We start from the raw sequence: 17,079 nt of genomic DNA on the forward strand, positions 1-17,079 counted from the left end.
CTGCAGCCTGGAACAGCTGATAGGCAGTATTCCGGGAAGCCAATCCAACCCCAATCAGCTGCTCATGCTAAATCAGGCTGTGCTGAAGCTGACCAGGTTGTTTGCTGTTTGCTGCAAGGAGGCAAATTGCTGGGAAGCAGAGGCAGATTTTTTTTTTCCTCCCCAAAAGCTAGGTGCGTTTTATAGTCCGGAGCATCTTATAGTCTGAAAAATACCGTATACGATATGCCTGGGTTTAGAGATTTCAAGAGAATTCTCCAGATCTCAAACTGGGTTTGGTAGAAGATCAAGTTTGATGTAATTCCTTTGGAATTATGGCTCCATAAAAACAAGTCTAACCAAATTCTGCAGTGGCTGAGGCCTCCAACATCTTTCAAGTGAGGCACACTCACTTACATTACACTAATGCAACCTTTTTAGATTCATTTGGCATTTTTCACAGAACAGCTAAATTATAACCTTTCTGGACAGAAACCATTGGAACTAATGGAAGTAAATGTTTGATCATTGCACTACATTAGGAAATAGCTTCCAGGGACAAATTTTCTCTTGCTTCAAGTGATTACCACATCTCTGGTGTAATTATGACAGCAGGGCCCTGCTTGAATGCTTTTGGCTGTGTTTTTAGACCATTAACCAACTACAGCTTTGTACCTGAAAGAAGCAGACATGTCTTACATGTGAAGTATTTTATTAGGCAGATGAGATACAGCTCCCACAATCCACACATATCTATTCTGTGTTAATTCCAAAATGTGAGCTTCTAGCTTGCCTTAAAATAGAACTTACAAGAATGCTTGAAATGGCCTGCATCTGTCAACAAGTGATAAATAACATTGTGGGTGTTAAAGCTCACCCAGAATATTGGCCTAGAAGAAACACATCAGGTTACCATTTGGTCAGCAATTTAGAGAGCGTTCACAACTCTCTGAAAAAGAACTTCATCCTATATTTTTTAAAATATATTTACTGGTATAATATTCATTATCAATGGAACTATGTTCATATTATTAACTGGTACATATAAACTTCAAGCATTATATGGCACATCATTACTTAAAGGACAAAAAAAAATTATTTTTATTTTAGGTGAGAATTTTATCTAAAATATTTTGCAAATTCCAGAATTTTTTTGGGGGGGGAGAGAGAAATTAGAGATTTCTTAAGTATAATAAATAAAATTATTAAAATTTCATTTATTATATTTAATAATAAATTATTATATTTATAATAAATAAAATGTATTATATTCCATAATGTCCAGTTTCATGTAACGGTTGAGGCATCAGGTAGAAAGCTGTAGATCTTAAATTCTACTCTTGACTTGACCACAAAGCCAGCCGGGTGACTTTGGGCCAGTCACTTTGTCTCAGCTCTAAGAAGGAAGCAATACCAAAGCATTTCTGAAAAATCTTGCCAAGAAAACTGCAAGGGATTGTCCAGGCAGTCTCCAAGAATCATGCAGGATTGAACAGATGGGAAAAAAATACAGTACAGTATATTGACAGACTGTATCTTGATGTCAATCTTTTCCAACTAGATGTATTAGGATCAGTCTTCAAAATTTCCAGCTGGCCTGGATATTCCAACATAATATGCAAAATTTTAAGTTGGGAAGTTTGAGTTAAGGAAAGAGGAACAGACGTTGTTATATCTGCATCCAATCAGCGATAAGCAAAAGTTTCACCTATGCTATATTCATGAATAAAATAATGTATCATTTCTTTTAATTGAGCCAACTTGTACAGACTGACAGAATTGCTCTGGGCTTTGCTCCCTGCTTTGCTTGTACAAGTCCATTGGCAGTTGTGATATTCCCCTGATATATTGATTCAATATCTAAAATTATAAATACATATCTTTTTTCTTGCCAAATCTATTCCCAATGAAATCATTAGTTTTTCTGCATGGTAAGGCACATTTGTTTATCATTTTAAGGGGATTATGATTCTGCATTGTTTAAAACCTCTAGTCTAAAGGTTATTCCAATTTTCCAGAGAATGTTTAATCAGGGGTAGAATATACACATTGCTACTAAACTATTTTAAAAAATTCAGAACATTCTCTGAATTTCCCCTGTAAAAGAGCTGTTTAGTCTCATGGAATGAAAAATGCAATTTACTAAAGAACAAGTCTGGGACAAAAAAGGTCACTTATGCACTTAGCTAGAAATTTTTTCTTCAGAAAGGACATAGTGGGAAAGTTTTGCAATTATGAAACTTGTTTTAAAAAGTGCAATTTGACTCTTTATTGTATTAAGCCACGTTGTTACTTTAAAACTGCTTGTAATGAGGATCAGGTTGTACAAAATAGGTTGAAACATATATCCTTGAACACCAGCATCCAACTCTGAAAAAAGGAAAGGAGAAACTTGTTGTTACAGCATTTTCCATTTTCCATAATCATCTACCCTCCACCAGACAACAGCAGAATTGTACAATGCTTCTGCTAGGAAAAGGGGCAAGAGATGAAGCTTTCCTGTGCTAGAAGAAGCATAGCATAGTCCATTTCTTGCCATATTATGCTTGCCCAATGCTGTAATAGGCCAAGAAAAGGAAATGAGAATCTGGGTCACAATGCTGCAATTTAAGTTTGCATACTTGCATCAAACAGAAGGACAAAAGGGCAGATTGGCATTATGGCATCATAAATTATTGTGTTTCTTTTTTTTTTTCATCATCGGTTTGTATCACATATTTATGTAATCACCTATCTGATCCAGGGAAGTTGTGCCCAACATGTTCTGGCAGGATTCCATTCCTCCAAGAAGAATCAAGTTTCCAGTCTAGGAGTGTTGATAAATACAAATTGGTTAACAGAGTTCTAAGTGGTATCTATAGCCAAAGTTCCCTTCAGTAACTAGAGAGAGGTCTGTTCTGTGAATTTTCCTGGCCAGACACTATTATCTCTGACTGGAACCTTGTTTGTCATTACAAAAAATGCCCTATGTTAGACTTCCTTTGAAAGATTCTTAAAAGATTGGCCAATGTTCTTCAGTTCATTTCTGAATAATTTCCAAAGAATTGAGTATCTTTTTTACTCTTGTATATGAAGAGCTATAAATCTGTTCAGGTCACCCCCAAGAAACTGGTCTGGTAATGCCTCCATATTCTGACATGAGGAAAGGCTGTACAGCAACCAAAAGACAGAATTTAATTATAACTTCCAAACATATTCAGCAAACACAAGTATTTAGCTCCTGTACTATTTTCATTGTATTGTTTTCAGATGACTTTCAATGGATTCTCTTAACAATCCTTTGAATTTGGGAATATCCAAGTATACATGCCTCCAATATATGAATATGTCATAAACCTAGTCTAGCCTCTTTCATAATTGCATCGAATCAAAAGTAAATGTACTATTAACAAAATGGCTGGTGAACTCGTGACAGAGTCATTAGAGTTCCATCACTGCTTCATATGCTATTTTAGAAGACTTTCCAACTGTCTGGAAAGAGGTTATGAGACCAAAGGGGTCATACAAACATTGCCCCACCCCAAGCACAGTGTCTCATGAGCAGGGACTGTTTATGAGATCTCTGGATTCAGTCCTGCTACTAACTTGGCATCGATGATATTTTTGAGTGCTCAAAGTACATTATGTACCCTATCATACTCAACAACAATCTTGATAACAAAATGTTATTCCGAATAGACATACTGGTGGGAAGGAGGCTGCATCCCACTCCCCATGCAGATCTTACTTGTTGAGTCTGCTGATGGAATCTCTGACTATAATTTAATGAGTCTTCTGTTCAGTTTACAGCTGAACTGAGGTTTGAAGTCTAGTCTGTAAAACAACAGCACTGCCATTGCCCTTGTCTTCTGCAACAGTGCTCTAGTCTAGAACAATTAATCAGCGGGATGACTTGCCTCCAGAAGTTGTGGGTGCTCCATCACTGGAAGTTTTTAAGAAGAGATTGGACAACCATTTGTCTGAAATTGATTTTCTGCCTGATCAGGGGGTTGGACTAGAAGACCTCCAAGGTCCCTTCCAAATCTGTTTTTCTGTTCTGTTATTCCCATTGGCCATCATTCTAGCATTCTATTTGAGTGAGATTTCCAATTAACATTTCCTAATATCAAACGTTAAATTTCCCCCTTGCTTTCTTATTTCAGATTTGTCTTCCAATATATTGGAAATTGCTGCAGGCAGAGTAGTAAATCATAACTTCAATTATCAGAAAAATACAAGTAGTGCAGCTGAGGGCTAAAGAGAATCCAGTTCCTCCCCCCACCCCCATTTTTGCATTCACAAAGAACTCATCCATTAGTAAACCCATCTTGTATAGAGTTACCTCTGTTAAGCTTATTCCTCTTCATTTATTCAGGGGGTGTTATCTGATTTCAATACTCAGTTTCACAAATGAAACTGTAGAATAAAAGAATGCAAGGCAACAAGACAAGAGGTTGTGCCTTGCACTCCCAGACAAGTGCACAGAAAGGTAGCCAAACAATCTTTTTTCTTATCTGGAAATAATTCTGATTAACTTTCATAGATAAGATAGGGCTGTGTGTCTGAAAACCAAAATTCAGGGCACATCCATACCTAGGCTACTCATTAGGGATGCTATATACAAGGATAGATAAAAACTTTATTACAGCTTCAACCAACAAAAGAAACATATACAAACACCCCCCCCAATTCCACCAATGTTTATATAGTTGGAAATTGATCTTTAAGAAGCACTAGTGCAGGGTCTCCAACCTTCAAGATTTTGGTTACCACCTTTAAAGCGCTCCATGGCTTAGGACCCGGGTACTTACGGGACCGCCTGCTGTTACCTTTTGCCTCCCACCGACCCGTACGCTCACACAGAGAGGGCCTTCTCAGGATGCCGTCCGCCAAGCAATGCCGGCTGGCGGCCCCCAGGGGAAGGGCCTTTCTGTTGGAGCTCCTACGCTCTGGAATGAACTTCCCCCTGGTTTACGTCAAGTGCCTGATCTTCGGACCTTCTGCCGTGAGCTGAAAACGCACTTATTTATTCAAGCGGGACTGGATTGATATTTTATTGGGGTATTTATGTCTTATGATTTTAAATGGTTTTAAAAATCTTGGCCATGTTATAATATTTCTTTTTAATTTCTTTTTAATGTTTATACATTGTATTTTTACTAGGCTGTACACTGCCCTGAGTCCTTCGGGAGAAGGGCGGTATAAAAATTGAAATAAATAAATAAATAAATAAATAAACCTTGGCCACTTTAAGCCTGGAGGACTTCAACTCCCAGAATTCCCCACCCAGCAAAGCTGGCTGGGGAATTCTGGGAGTTGAAGTCCTCCAGGCTTAAAGTGGCCAAGGTTGGAGACCCTGCACTAGACCACTCATGCCCCATTGGGTCATTGTTTCAAAGATATTTCCTTACCTAAACAAAAAAATAGAATGACCAAAGATGGGAAAAAGCTGTGGGAGCAAGAATGACTTCCAATTTCCTGCTGGCTTCCCCATTGAGTTTCTTTATGAGAATCTGGCAAGGAGCATCTTCTTTCCTTCCTTCCTTCCTCTCTCCCTCCCTTCCTTCTTCCTTCCCCTTTCCCTTCCCTGCAAAAAGGTAAGTGGCTGCTGCTGGGTGGGAAGTGAGTGAGTGATTTTGACACTGGCTGGGAAATTGTCACAATGAGGACAAATGAGGATCATGTGACTAAATCAGCAGTACAGCAGCAGCCAGTAACAATGAAAACAGCCATATCTTCTCCAAATTTCTTTCCCTTAGGAGTCATGGGTCCTAGATTTTGGACACATTCTGTACTAAGTTAGTCCATTTGAGCTCCCTTAGTTCAAAAACTGTTGCCTTACATTGGTTGCACTGTGTTACCCAGTTAAGAAGTTGTAACAATGAGAGGTTTAGTATATCTAGATTTTCTTTCTTGAAACAAAGTAGCAAAATCTGGCGGCATTGCCGCTGTCCTGAAAGTTTTTGTTGATGAATAGAAAAACTGGGTGACAACGATCTGACTGCCCCAAGACTGTCGATAGAAAATAAATAATCAAATCTTGACTAAACCCAAATAAAAATTTCAGGGAAGAAGCACACGTGTGATACTTTCAACTTGCTCCATACCACAAGAGAACAGGCAGCGAGTGAGAGGAAGGTTACATGCCATATATGTGTCTGACATAACCTCCCAAACGAATTTGCCTTGACATAGATCATCAATTTTAAAGCTGCTCGCTTATTAACAGGTGCCTGTGAGCGACACCCCTTCCATTTGCTGCCTTGATAGCATATCCTCCTCTGGGTGACTTTCAAGTTGGGCACTGTCTTTATTTATGTCATGTAAAATGCCAAGCAGAACATCTGTGCATTATCATGTTACGCTTACTATCTCAATTGTAGCTGTGCCAGATAGAGAGGATCTGTTTTCCTGAGGCCTAGCGAGACCTTTCTTAGAATAAAACCAGAGTCTTGGATGATATTGGAGTCTCCTTATAAAGAACGCCATGTATTTTCTGAAGCACTTCACTCCTAGCATACCCAAGACTAAGAAATCTCACCAAAAAGGGAGACAAGCACATTCCACAATCAGCAAAGCATGATAAGCAATGTGATAAGGGGTGTGTCTAAACCATAACAGTTACCCGCTTCTTGAAAATGTTGTGACACGGAGCAGACAGTTTATTACAACTGGTACAACTCCCAAGGGCTTGCCAATTTCTCAGGGATAACAAATCCGAAGAGGCAGTACTTTCTACAAACAGCAAAACCTATGATTATTTTTACGCTTTACAAGCTAATTAAATATTTTATTAATGAAATTTACAGAATAGCTGAGAAGTAAGTGGTAAAATGCATTAGCATACAAGCTAATGAAATATTTTATTAATGAAATTTATGGAAAGCTGAGAAGCAAGTGGTAAAATGCAAGGAAGTATTCCTTATGAGGAAGTAGTGAAATGAATGAAATTATATATTGTATATAACTCAAAATACAGCCCACAATGTTATGCAATTTTGCATCCTCTATAGCTTTTACTAAATACCTAGTATGTTTCAGTTGATCAGAGTTTATTTTAAAGGAAAAAACCAAGTAATTAATTTAAAAATTAAACAACAGAATTTAAATTATTTCTCACCAAATAAATAATTTTTTAATATAAATAAAAACTGCTCTTTGATTTTATTTATTGATCCTGCCATTTCCTTAGGGCAAATAATTACAATATTATAACACTCATCCACATGGAAAACAGAAGTATTTTTTTCACAAATACTTCACCTTAAAACGGGTAGTTGTTATAGATTCCCTGAGAATATAATGATACAGGCAGACAATTTTTTTAACTGATGATATTACCTAGCCTGGTAATGAAATGTTCAAGAAACTAAATTAAAACAAGCTTGGTGAGCAAACCACTGCCAAAATTTAAAACCTTAGCTACAAGTATTTTATGTTATTTCAAGATAATTTTTTCTCTCTATCTGTATGCTGAGGATATCAGTAATACCTTTTTTTTTTTTTATTAAATTTTTATACCGCCCTTCTCCCGAAGGACTCAGCCAGAAATAAAATACAAAATATGTACAGTTAAAAACGAATTAAAACATAGCAAAATTACGAAAACGGCTGATAATTAAAATTAAAATTTAAAATATTTAAAATATTAATAAAACCCCAGTTTAAAATCAAACTATTATGCCAGTCCCGCTTTTTGCATGTCCCTACATTCAAGAGAAAGTCTAATATTATTATTAAATGGGGGAATGGAGTCCAACAATAGATAAAAGCAAAAACCAACCAAGTTATGACTGAGATGAGAGGTTCGTGTTGGGACCCGCCCCAGGAGAGCCAGTAATTTGGGGGATTGGGTTATAATAAGGGGCGTGCATAAGAGCACAAGCGTGTCTACCGTTCCTGTCCTATTGTTTCCTTTCGTTATATCCAATTAATATAGTTATTACATACCGTATATACTCGAATATAAGCCGATCCGAGTATAAGCCGAGGTCCCCAATTTTACCCCAAAAACTGGGGTAAACTGGGGACTCGAGTATAAGCCGAGGGTGGGAAATGAGGCACCTACCGGTTGGGGAAACCCTCCCTCCCTCAGCTGAGAAGGCTGGCGGCTCCTCTCACTGCACCGGCAGGGCTTCCAGCGCCCGTCCGGTAAAATGTGAAAAAGAAAACAAAACTCGAGTATAAGCCGTATATACTCGAGTATAAGCGAGGGCAAAAAAAACAAAACTCGAGTATAAGCCGTATAGACCCGAGTATAAGCCGAGGGGACGTTTTTCAGCACAAAAAACGTGCTGAAAAACTCGGCTTATACTCGAGTATATACGGTACTCATACTCATATATATGCTTATATATTGTATAATTATTTCATGCTTATGCATATATATACTGTGTGACAAAATAAATAAATAAATAAATAAATAAATAAATAAATAAATAAATAAATAAATAAATAAATAAATAAATTCCAACTGTTGGGTAGTGTTGATCAGGCTTCCATAAGCAAAACAGAAACACTGTCAAAATCCACTTTGGGCCTGATTAAAATATAACGATTAAAGATAAGGGGAACATATTTCTTGCTCAGACTTAACTGTAAATTTATTGCTAGGCTGTCCATTCAAATTTCTGTACTTGCCATATTCATTGTTTTCTTATTTCGAATCTATGAATCTATGAACAGTAAATTGGCATCAAATTTGCAGAAAGATGTGGTGTGCAACTTTACAATGTAGAAGTTGTGTGAGCTTTTTTTAACATAGAAATTCATTGAGACATAGAATTTAACACTAGTGTTTACTCTTGTATATAACTATTTTCTGAGAACTTACTTAGATATACGTATTTTATTGGTGAAGATTTGTTTTAAATTATAAGTTCAAAGCCTTCATGGAACTATATGAAATTTAACATTCACGAGTTAAAAATATGTCTGCAACATTTAATGGATTTGTTTTTATAACCACATCTAAAAAGGTACATGATTTCTGTTTCAAATATCACATGAAACCTCAGTTTAGGCTGCAATTTTATACACATGTACCTGACAGTAAGTCCACTGGAACTCAGTTGAGTTTATTTCTGAGTAGAAATGTACAGTATTATATTGCATGATTAGGTCATAATGCCCTATTCCAAATGTCTTGTGTCATTATATGGTGCAGTAGACCCTTAGTAGGAATAAATAGAGTGCAATATAATCAGAGGCTCTTTGTTGTCTTCACCAGCCTCCTGAATGATTACATAGCATTGTTTTCTCTTCACTATGACAGGCATCTGGTGTGTATAAATAAATAAAAAGCTTGACAATAGACTTAATGTTAATACCTTTGAATTAGTAGCAATTGGTAAACCTGTAAACTGTCTGTTCACAGCTGCTCTGACAGAAGGTTATATAGAAGTATATCAGTTAAAACCATTCATTGTAAGTGATAGCTTCTGGGTGAGGCCATCTTAAACATATCCTCCAAAGACACATTAGATAGTTTAATTCTGCATGAGATAAACCTTACATGTGAGTATTTGGAGCAAAGGCTGATATTATAATGACAATGGGTTAAATTATTCAGGTGATCTACGGTATTACGGTATATGTGCATGGCACTCCAGGAGGACATACTTTAGCTTAACATTTCCTTCTGCAGAATTGGCTTTTTTATTTTAATTCTGACTATGAGTAACTAATGTTTCTTTTTTACAAGCCTATTCTAACTTCTCCATGTGACCCAATGGTGTGTGGTGGTTAAAGACACTGGACAGAAACCAAGAGACAATGAGTCCTAGTCCTGTCTTAGGTAGAAAGTCATCTGGCTGACTTTGGGCCAGTCACTCTCTCTCTTTTCTTCTCACACTTCTTTTCTATGAGGAAGGCAATGGGAAACCATTTCTGAAAATCTTGTTAAGAAAACTACAGGCACTAGTCTATCAGTATTATTTTATTATTATTTATTAAATTTTTATACCGCCCTTCTCCCGAAGGACTCAGGGCGGTGTACAGCCAAAATAAAAAACAGAATATATACAATTAAAACAACATTTAAAACATAGCAAATTATAAAGGCTGATAATTAAAAATTTAAATTTTAAATTTTAAAATATTAAGAAAACCCAATTAAAATTCAGCACTATTATGCCAGTCCCGCTTGAATGAATAAATATGTTTTGAGCTCACGACGGAAGGTCCGAAGATCAGGCACTTGACGCAGGCCAGGGGGAAGTTCGTTCCAGAGCGTCACTGCCCCCACAGAGAAGGCCCTACTCCTGGGGGCCACCAGCCGACACTGTTTGGCGGACGGCACCCTGAGGAGACCCTCGTAAGTACCCGGGTCCTAAGCCATGGAGCGCTTTAAAGATGGTAACCAAAATCTTGAAGCGCACCCGAAAAACCACAGGAAGCCAGTGCAGACTACGGAGCAGTGATGTCACGTGGGAGCCATGAGCGGCTCCCGTTACTACTCGCGCAGCCGCATTCTGGACTAACTGTAGCCTCCGGGTGCACCTCAAGGGCAGCCCCATGTAGAGAGCATTGCAATAATCCAACCTAGACGTAACCAGAGCGTGAGTGACCGTGCATAAGGCATCCTGGTCAAGGAAGGGACGCAACTGGCGGACCAAGCGAACTTGGTAAACAGTAGTGGGTTTCAAACCCCATTGCTACTGGTTTGCTTGTGGGTGTGCACGCATTTGTGCATGTGATGCTTCTGCGCATGCACATAGATGTCCGGGTGGGTGGGCGGAGCCTCCTGCTGCCACCGCTACCAGTTCGCCTGATCCGCGGCGAACCGGTAGCAACCCACTACTGTAGCCTATGTAATTACCAAGAGTTAAGACTTACTCAAAGGAACACACATGTACCCCCCTTCCCTCTACCCACTCACTCAAATCTTCACTCAATCTGTGCCCTCCACAATCAGGGAAGTCCATAGACCAACATCTGCAAGATGGAGAGGAGGCTATTATGATCAAAGACCACATAGCCTGAGATTTTCACACCCACCCATCTGCCTCTAGTTGTGTTTGATTTTAGGTAGTAATGCTGGCTAGGATTGAGAGAAATTACATCCAAAGGCTCCTCAGTTTCAGATCTAAATTGTCTAAATCTACACGACTTCTGTCAAATAACAAATGTAGTTATTGCTTAATGCTGTATTTTTAAACAGCAGTTTATTATTAGACTTAGAATAAACTTTATTGTCACTTTGAATGTACACTAATTGGCATACATTAAAGTGAAATTTTGCTGCATACAGCTCTCAAAGTTTATTATATCTAAGTATGGCATTTTATATGTCATCTTGCAAATGGTAATAGTGTAATAATAAAAAGAGTTACAGATAGAAACATTTCTTCTTAATAAATAATTTAAACATGGCCTGGCCTTATGCTTGTGGTTTCAAAATTGTGAGGCTGAGCATTATTAAATAGATTTTTTAAAAGTTTCTGCAAAATATAAAAATAGTACCATTTCTAAAACCTTCCTTTTGAAACATGTGACATTCTGTCTGCTTTCTATTGGACTACTGGCCAACACTTCACATAGAAACATAATCTAGAAAAACCATATTAGTCCTATGGAAATTCTGCTATTGAAACATTCTAATGAGAGACATGAGAAATACCATCACCTAGATATATTTAGAATGGGATTATTTTAAACATAATTCAGATAAATGGGTTTATGTGTGTCTGTACATAGAGGCATTTGCAGAGGGAACAAAAAAAGAAGTCAAAATGGTAGTCACAAATGCACAACTGAACCCCTGATCTTACCTGAAAAGATGTATGTTGATAATAAAAGTAATTTACCTATTTTATTTTCACTATAGATAGCACCTTTTATGGAACAAATTCAAGTTAAACACTTTGCATAGCTTTTTTATATCTTTTTATATCTTTCAACTTTCAACTTACACTTGCCTTGAAAATTTTTTATTTATTTTATTTTTTATTTATTTATTTACATTTATATCCCGCCCTTCTCCGAAGACTCAGGGCGGCTTACAGTGTGTAAGGCAATAGTCTCATTCTATTTGTATATTTACAAAGTCAACTTATTGCCCCCCCAACAATCTGGGTCCTCATTTTACCTACCTTATAAAGGATGGAAGGCTGAGTCAACCTCGGGCCGGGCTTGAACCTGCAGTAATTGCAGGCTAATGTGTTCTAATAACAGGCTTCTAACAGCCTGAGCTATTTTGTCATCAGAGAAGTTGCTTGCCTTGTCAGATCTAATTTTTAACCATCTGGTTAACTTTTAACTCTTAGGAAGGATTTTCAAGAGCCCTTTCTTCATACAAGATTCATGGGACATGGACAAGCCAGCAGGTGGCCTCCATATTAAGCAATGTATTATTTTGACCAGGAAGTTCAGAAATCACTCTCCCTTACTGTATTCAATAAGAGGGTGGAAACATTCTTTTTTTTAAAGCAATATTTGGGCTTCAAATGATTGGTGTATTCCTCTAGATCAGGGATGTCAAACTCAATTTCATTGAGGGCCTCATCAGGGCTGTGGCTGACTTTCGGGGGCCTGGGGGGGCATGGCCAGCTTGATGCCATTCCCCAAACCGCTGGCCCACTGTTTCCTCTTCACATTGGATAGACCAGGCCGAAGACAGGCTGGTCTGATGTTTCCTCTTTACATTGGGAAGACTGAGCCAAAGCCACATTGGGTAGACCAAGTCGAAGCAATGCGGGCCGGCCCCTTACATTTTCCAGGGCAGCCCTGCAGGCCAGATCCAGACCATGGGTCTTGTGTTTGATACCCCTGCTCTAGATGTATATTATTGTTACATTTCTATTAGGTGATTATGTTATTTTTTGTTTCTTTGTTGTTCACCACCCACAGCTGTAAGATTGGAGTGGTTAAACAGTATAATAAATACATAGATATAATATCTATAACTTGGCAATATTATCTGGCAACATACTAATAACACATATGCTATAGCAGCGATCCCTGACCTTTCTGGCTCCACGAACCAGTGACGGGGATGTGGAGATATGGTTTTGTGCGCATGCCTGCTGCTTGTGCAAATGGAGTTTCACGTGCTCACCCACTGCTTGCACAGACCAGTTCCCAATAGGCCATAGATCAGTTCCAGTCTGCTGACTGGGCATTGGGGACCCCTGCACTATATATTCAATGTTTATAAAATCCTAGCTTTTTGACATTGAAACTTCTAATTTTTAATATTAAATCACTTTGGGTTATAATAGTAATGTAAACGGAGAGCTATTTGTCTTACATATTTATTTTAAATCTATTAATTATGTGTGTAGGTGTTTGTGTGTACAAACTTTAGTGTACTTGCCATCTGTTATCTTTGTTTTTTATGCCTTATTGGTTTTGTTGTAATTTCTTTGATTGTTGTAAATCGCCCCAGAGTCACTGACAGTCAGTCAGGTGGCATACAAGTTTAATAAATTATTATTATTTTATATCATTAAACATAGAAGAATTATGCAAGTGAGTGCATTGCCAGTTAACAATTCTGTTCTGTTCTGTTGTTCTGCCCTGCCCTACCCTACCCTACCCTATTCTATGCCATTTCATTTTCCCCTAAAAGTAAACAAAAGTGCCTTTTATAGTCTGAACACTTTCAGAGAATCCCTGAGTTAAACATTCAAGTAAAGATAACACTTGCCAGTTCTGTAAGTTTTCCAGTTCAGCTCACTTGATTCACTTCTGTAACTCTCTTTTTACTCCTGGCCATCATCTCCACTCAACATAAAAGACAATGATTCCTATGATTTTCTTTTCACAATCAAAATAATAATATCCTTATTCTGGACCCAAAAGAAATACTTTAGTATATCTGCTCTCCCTAGCATAAAGAGATGCAGTATAGAAGAAAGGCTTTAGCTTTGGTTTCTCATTCCGAGAAACACAGAAGTTCTAAGAAAAAAGAAAAATCTTGCAACATATTTGCAAGATACATCTCCAAGTTTAGAAATAAGATGTTGCAAGCAGGGTGGATGAAATGCCCCTGGTTCTGAGCACCGGGACAGAACACAATTAATACAGGTACTTCATGACTTACAACCAAAATTGAGCCCCAAATTTATGTTGCTAAGCAAGACAATTGTTAAGTGAATTTTGCTCCTTTTTACAACCTTTCTTGCCACAGTTGTTAAATGAATCACTGCAATTGCTAAGTTAGTAACGTGGATGTTAAGTGAATTTGGCTTTCCCATCGACTTTGCGTGTCAGAAGGTCACCAAAGGTGATGACACTGCAAGTCTCGCAAACATGAACCAGTTGCCAGGCATCCAAATTTTGATCACCTGACCCTGGGGATGCTGCAAAGATCATCACTGTGAAAAGCAGTTGTGTCACTTTTTTCAGTGCCGCTGTAACTTTGAACAGTCACTAAACAAATGGTTATAAGTCGAGGACTGCCTGTATATTCCAACAGAAACTAGATTACAGTTGAACATGGAACTGCAAGATCTGGTAGACTGATGGATCCCAAAGGATCCTTTTATATTTCATTTACTGTATTGTAAAATAGAATATCACAATTTTAAAGAACTCCATTGAACGTAGGTGTTGTGCCTCGTCTGCTTTCCCCGCAGCCGGGCCCGTCTTATCTGCTTCTGAATGCTGAGGAATGTCCTAGCATGCCTCCCGGCCCCAGCCCTGGCTCCATGCCCAGACAGGCCGAAGAGGAAGAAGTGCCTCCAGCCCCCAGCTCTGGCTCCATGCCCAGGCAAACGGAGCAACTAGACCCCTCCCCCTCCCCCACAGCATGTGAGCCTGAGGAAGGTCAATTACCAACAGCTGCAGACTGGAGTGACCCTCGCTTCAGGAGAATTGATAGGCGGCGTCAACAGAAGGAAGGGAGGGGCAGGCCTGGATAAGTGCTGAGTCATGGAGCCACACCCCATGGCCTATATAAAGAATCTGCTTTCTGGCATTCTCTGAGTCAGGCAAAGTCTACCTTATCTTGCTGAAGTCACTTTCTGGTCTCCTGCCTGCCTTGAGAACTTTGCTAGGACTTTGGCAGAGCTGCAGAGGCACTCCTGATTCGGATTTCCCTGACCCAGCCGTCAGCGGAGGAGTGGGACACGACAGTAGGCAAGGAAAATAAAACAAGACACTTGTTTTATTGAATGTTCTAAACGTAATTAAGAAGAGAATTGTCAATAATGTTCAAGTTTTGTTTGGTTGATATTGCTTGGAGTTCCGCGTCTGTAGATCTCTTTTCAGCTGGCACTTCGGGACCTATTTTGGAACAAAAGCTACACTGGACATTTTGAGCTTTCTTGTTAAAGTGAGTGGGTTCCGGTGATGGGTTCTATCGGTTCGCCCCAGTTCATGCAAACCAGTAGTGGCGGCAGCGGGAGGCTCCATCCACCCGCCCGGACATTATCGCGGATGCTCTGTGCATGCGCAGGTTGTGCACACGTGCAGAAATGCCATGCACACGCAAAGCGCACACACACGTGTGCACAGTCACATTTCTGAACTGGTAACGAAGGTAAGTGGAACCCACTACTGGTGAGTTCCTATGGATTTTCAGGCTTGGGGAATTTATCAGCCTCCATAACTGCTGGATCAAGAATTCCCAGCAGCAACCCCCATTTTTGCCCAAGCTGATAGGAGCTACTAAGTTTGATATTAAAACCATCTACAGAAGTCAATACATTTCCAACCATTTATCACTAACTCAGCTATGAATGGTATCAGGCTGGAGGCCGAATTGCACATTTGTGTGTCTTCTCCTTCCTGGAAGATATTCCCAGAGAAATAATTATTTTGCAACTAGGTCTCATTTTAAACACTGGCTAGGTAAGAAGTGAAAATGGTGATGCATGAAAAACTGAGTGAAATGTGGGCACTGTGGATAAATAAATACTTGAATTCTGCTTACACTGAATAGAGCAGCACTTCCCCTCAAGCCTCAGGTTCAGAGAGGCAGGCAATTCCTCGATAGAGATGCTTTTAGACAACCTGCTGGTTGAAGCTTGCATGCAAATCCCAAAACTTTGGGTGTGGCCTACATTATGTTATAAAATTGCTGTGGACTATGATTTTTCTTTGTGATGAAGGAAAAGATATGGAAATAACTCATATTAACAGTGTTTACATAATTTTTAATTAAATTTTACTAAATATTTTGTCCTTGTCCACTTTTTTATTTAGGTCCCTGACATTCCACTTATATCAAGAGCTTGTTCTGAAAAAAGTCCACCCATCTAGTTGTTTGCTCTTCTTGCGCATCTCTTCTTAGAAAATTCCTGCTTACTTTACACATTGTGCTTCACTACTGAAATCTTACATGGGTTGCACTTGCACTTGGAAAGCAATCAACTTTTCAAAGGGCTGGTTGGGTCTGGATCATACTATGCCTGGAGCACACTGTGATCTGCACTGCTTTCCAGAAAACTGGCCTACAGTTTGGGAGCTAGGCTGAGTTCTCTGCACTGCCCAGACCGCAGGATGACTTTGGGCAGGTAAGAGAAATGAGTCGCAAAGGTGCTTTCTTCAAGAGGCACCACATCTTGCTTCTCATCCAAAGAAGCCTCTTCAGCCTGAATGGATGAAAAGCAAGATGTCTTCAAAGAAAAGCCAGAAAGTCCAGTTGCCTCTTGAAGAAGCACCTTTGGGACAAGCATGACCTGAATGACGGAGAATCTCCATAGACATTTAAGAGAAAGGAGCTTCTCTCTTCCCTCTCTGTCTTTAGCTCATCTAATGGGCTGGGACAAGGGCTGAAACTAATGCTGTCCATTGGGAAAGGCCATTGCAGTTTGCCTCGCTTTTTCACTTTGTGGCTGTATCCATTTTCCTTGCCTCTTTGGGAAAGAAGTACAAGAAGTGTCTCCTTAGATTAGAAAGCACAAGGGGGAAAGCTGCTACCCCGCTTGCTCCTCCTTAGCCATTGCGTCCTTGAGTTGACTGCACAGCCTTCCCCGCTGGCCTTCTCTGGGAGAGAGAGGGCAAGATAACAGGAGAACGAGGCTCTTTACCAAAACAACCACCTCTGCCCACTCATACTCCAAGGAGCGCCCCGGGGACGGCAGCTCTCTCTGTCGGCCAAGGCTGAGGAATTCACAGGCCTTGGGGGGTGGGGGCGCTCCGTTGGAAGAGACTTTCCGGCCAACGCCGCCCCAG

The sequence above is a fragment of the Ahaetulla prasina genome, chromosome 3 (genome assembly GCF_028640845.1).
Source record: "Ahaetulla prasina isolate Xishuangbanna chromosome 3, ASM2864084v1, whole genome shotgun sequence".
Classification (NCBI taxonomy): Eukaryota; Metazoa; Chordata; class Lepidosauria; order Squamata; family Colubridae; genus Ahaetulla; species Ahaetulla prasina.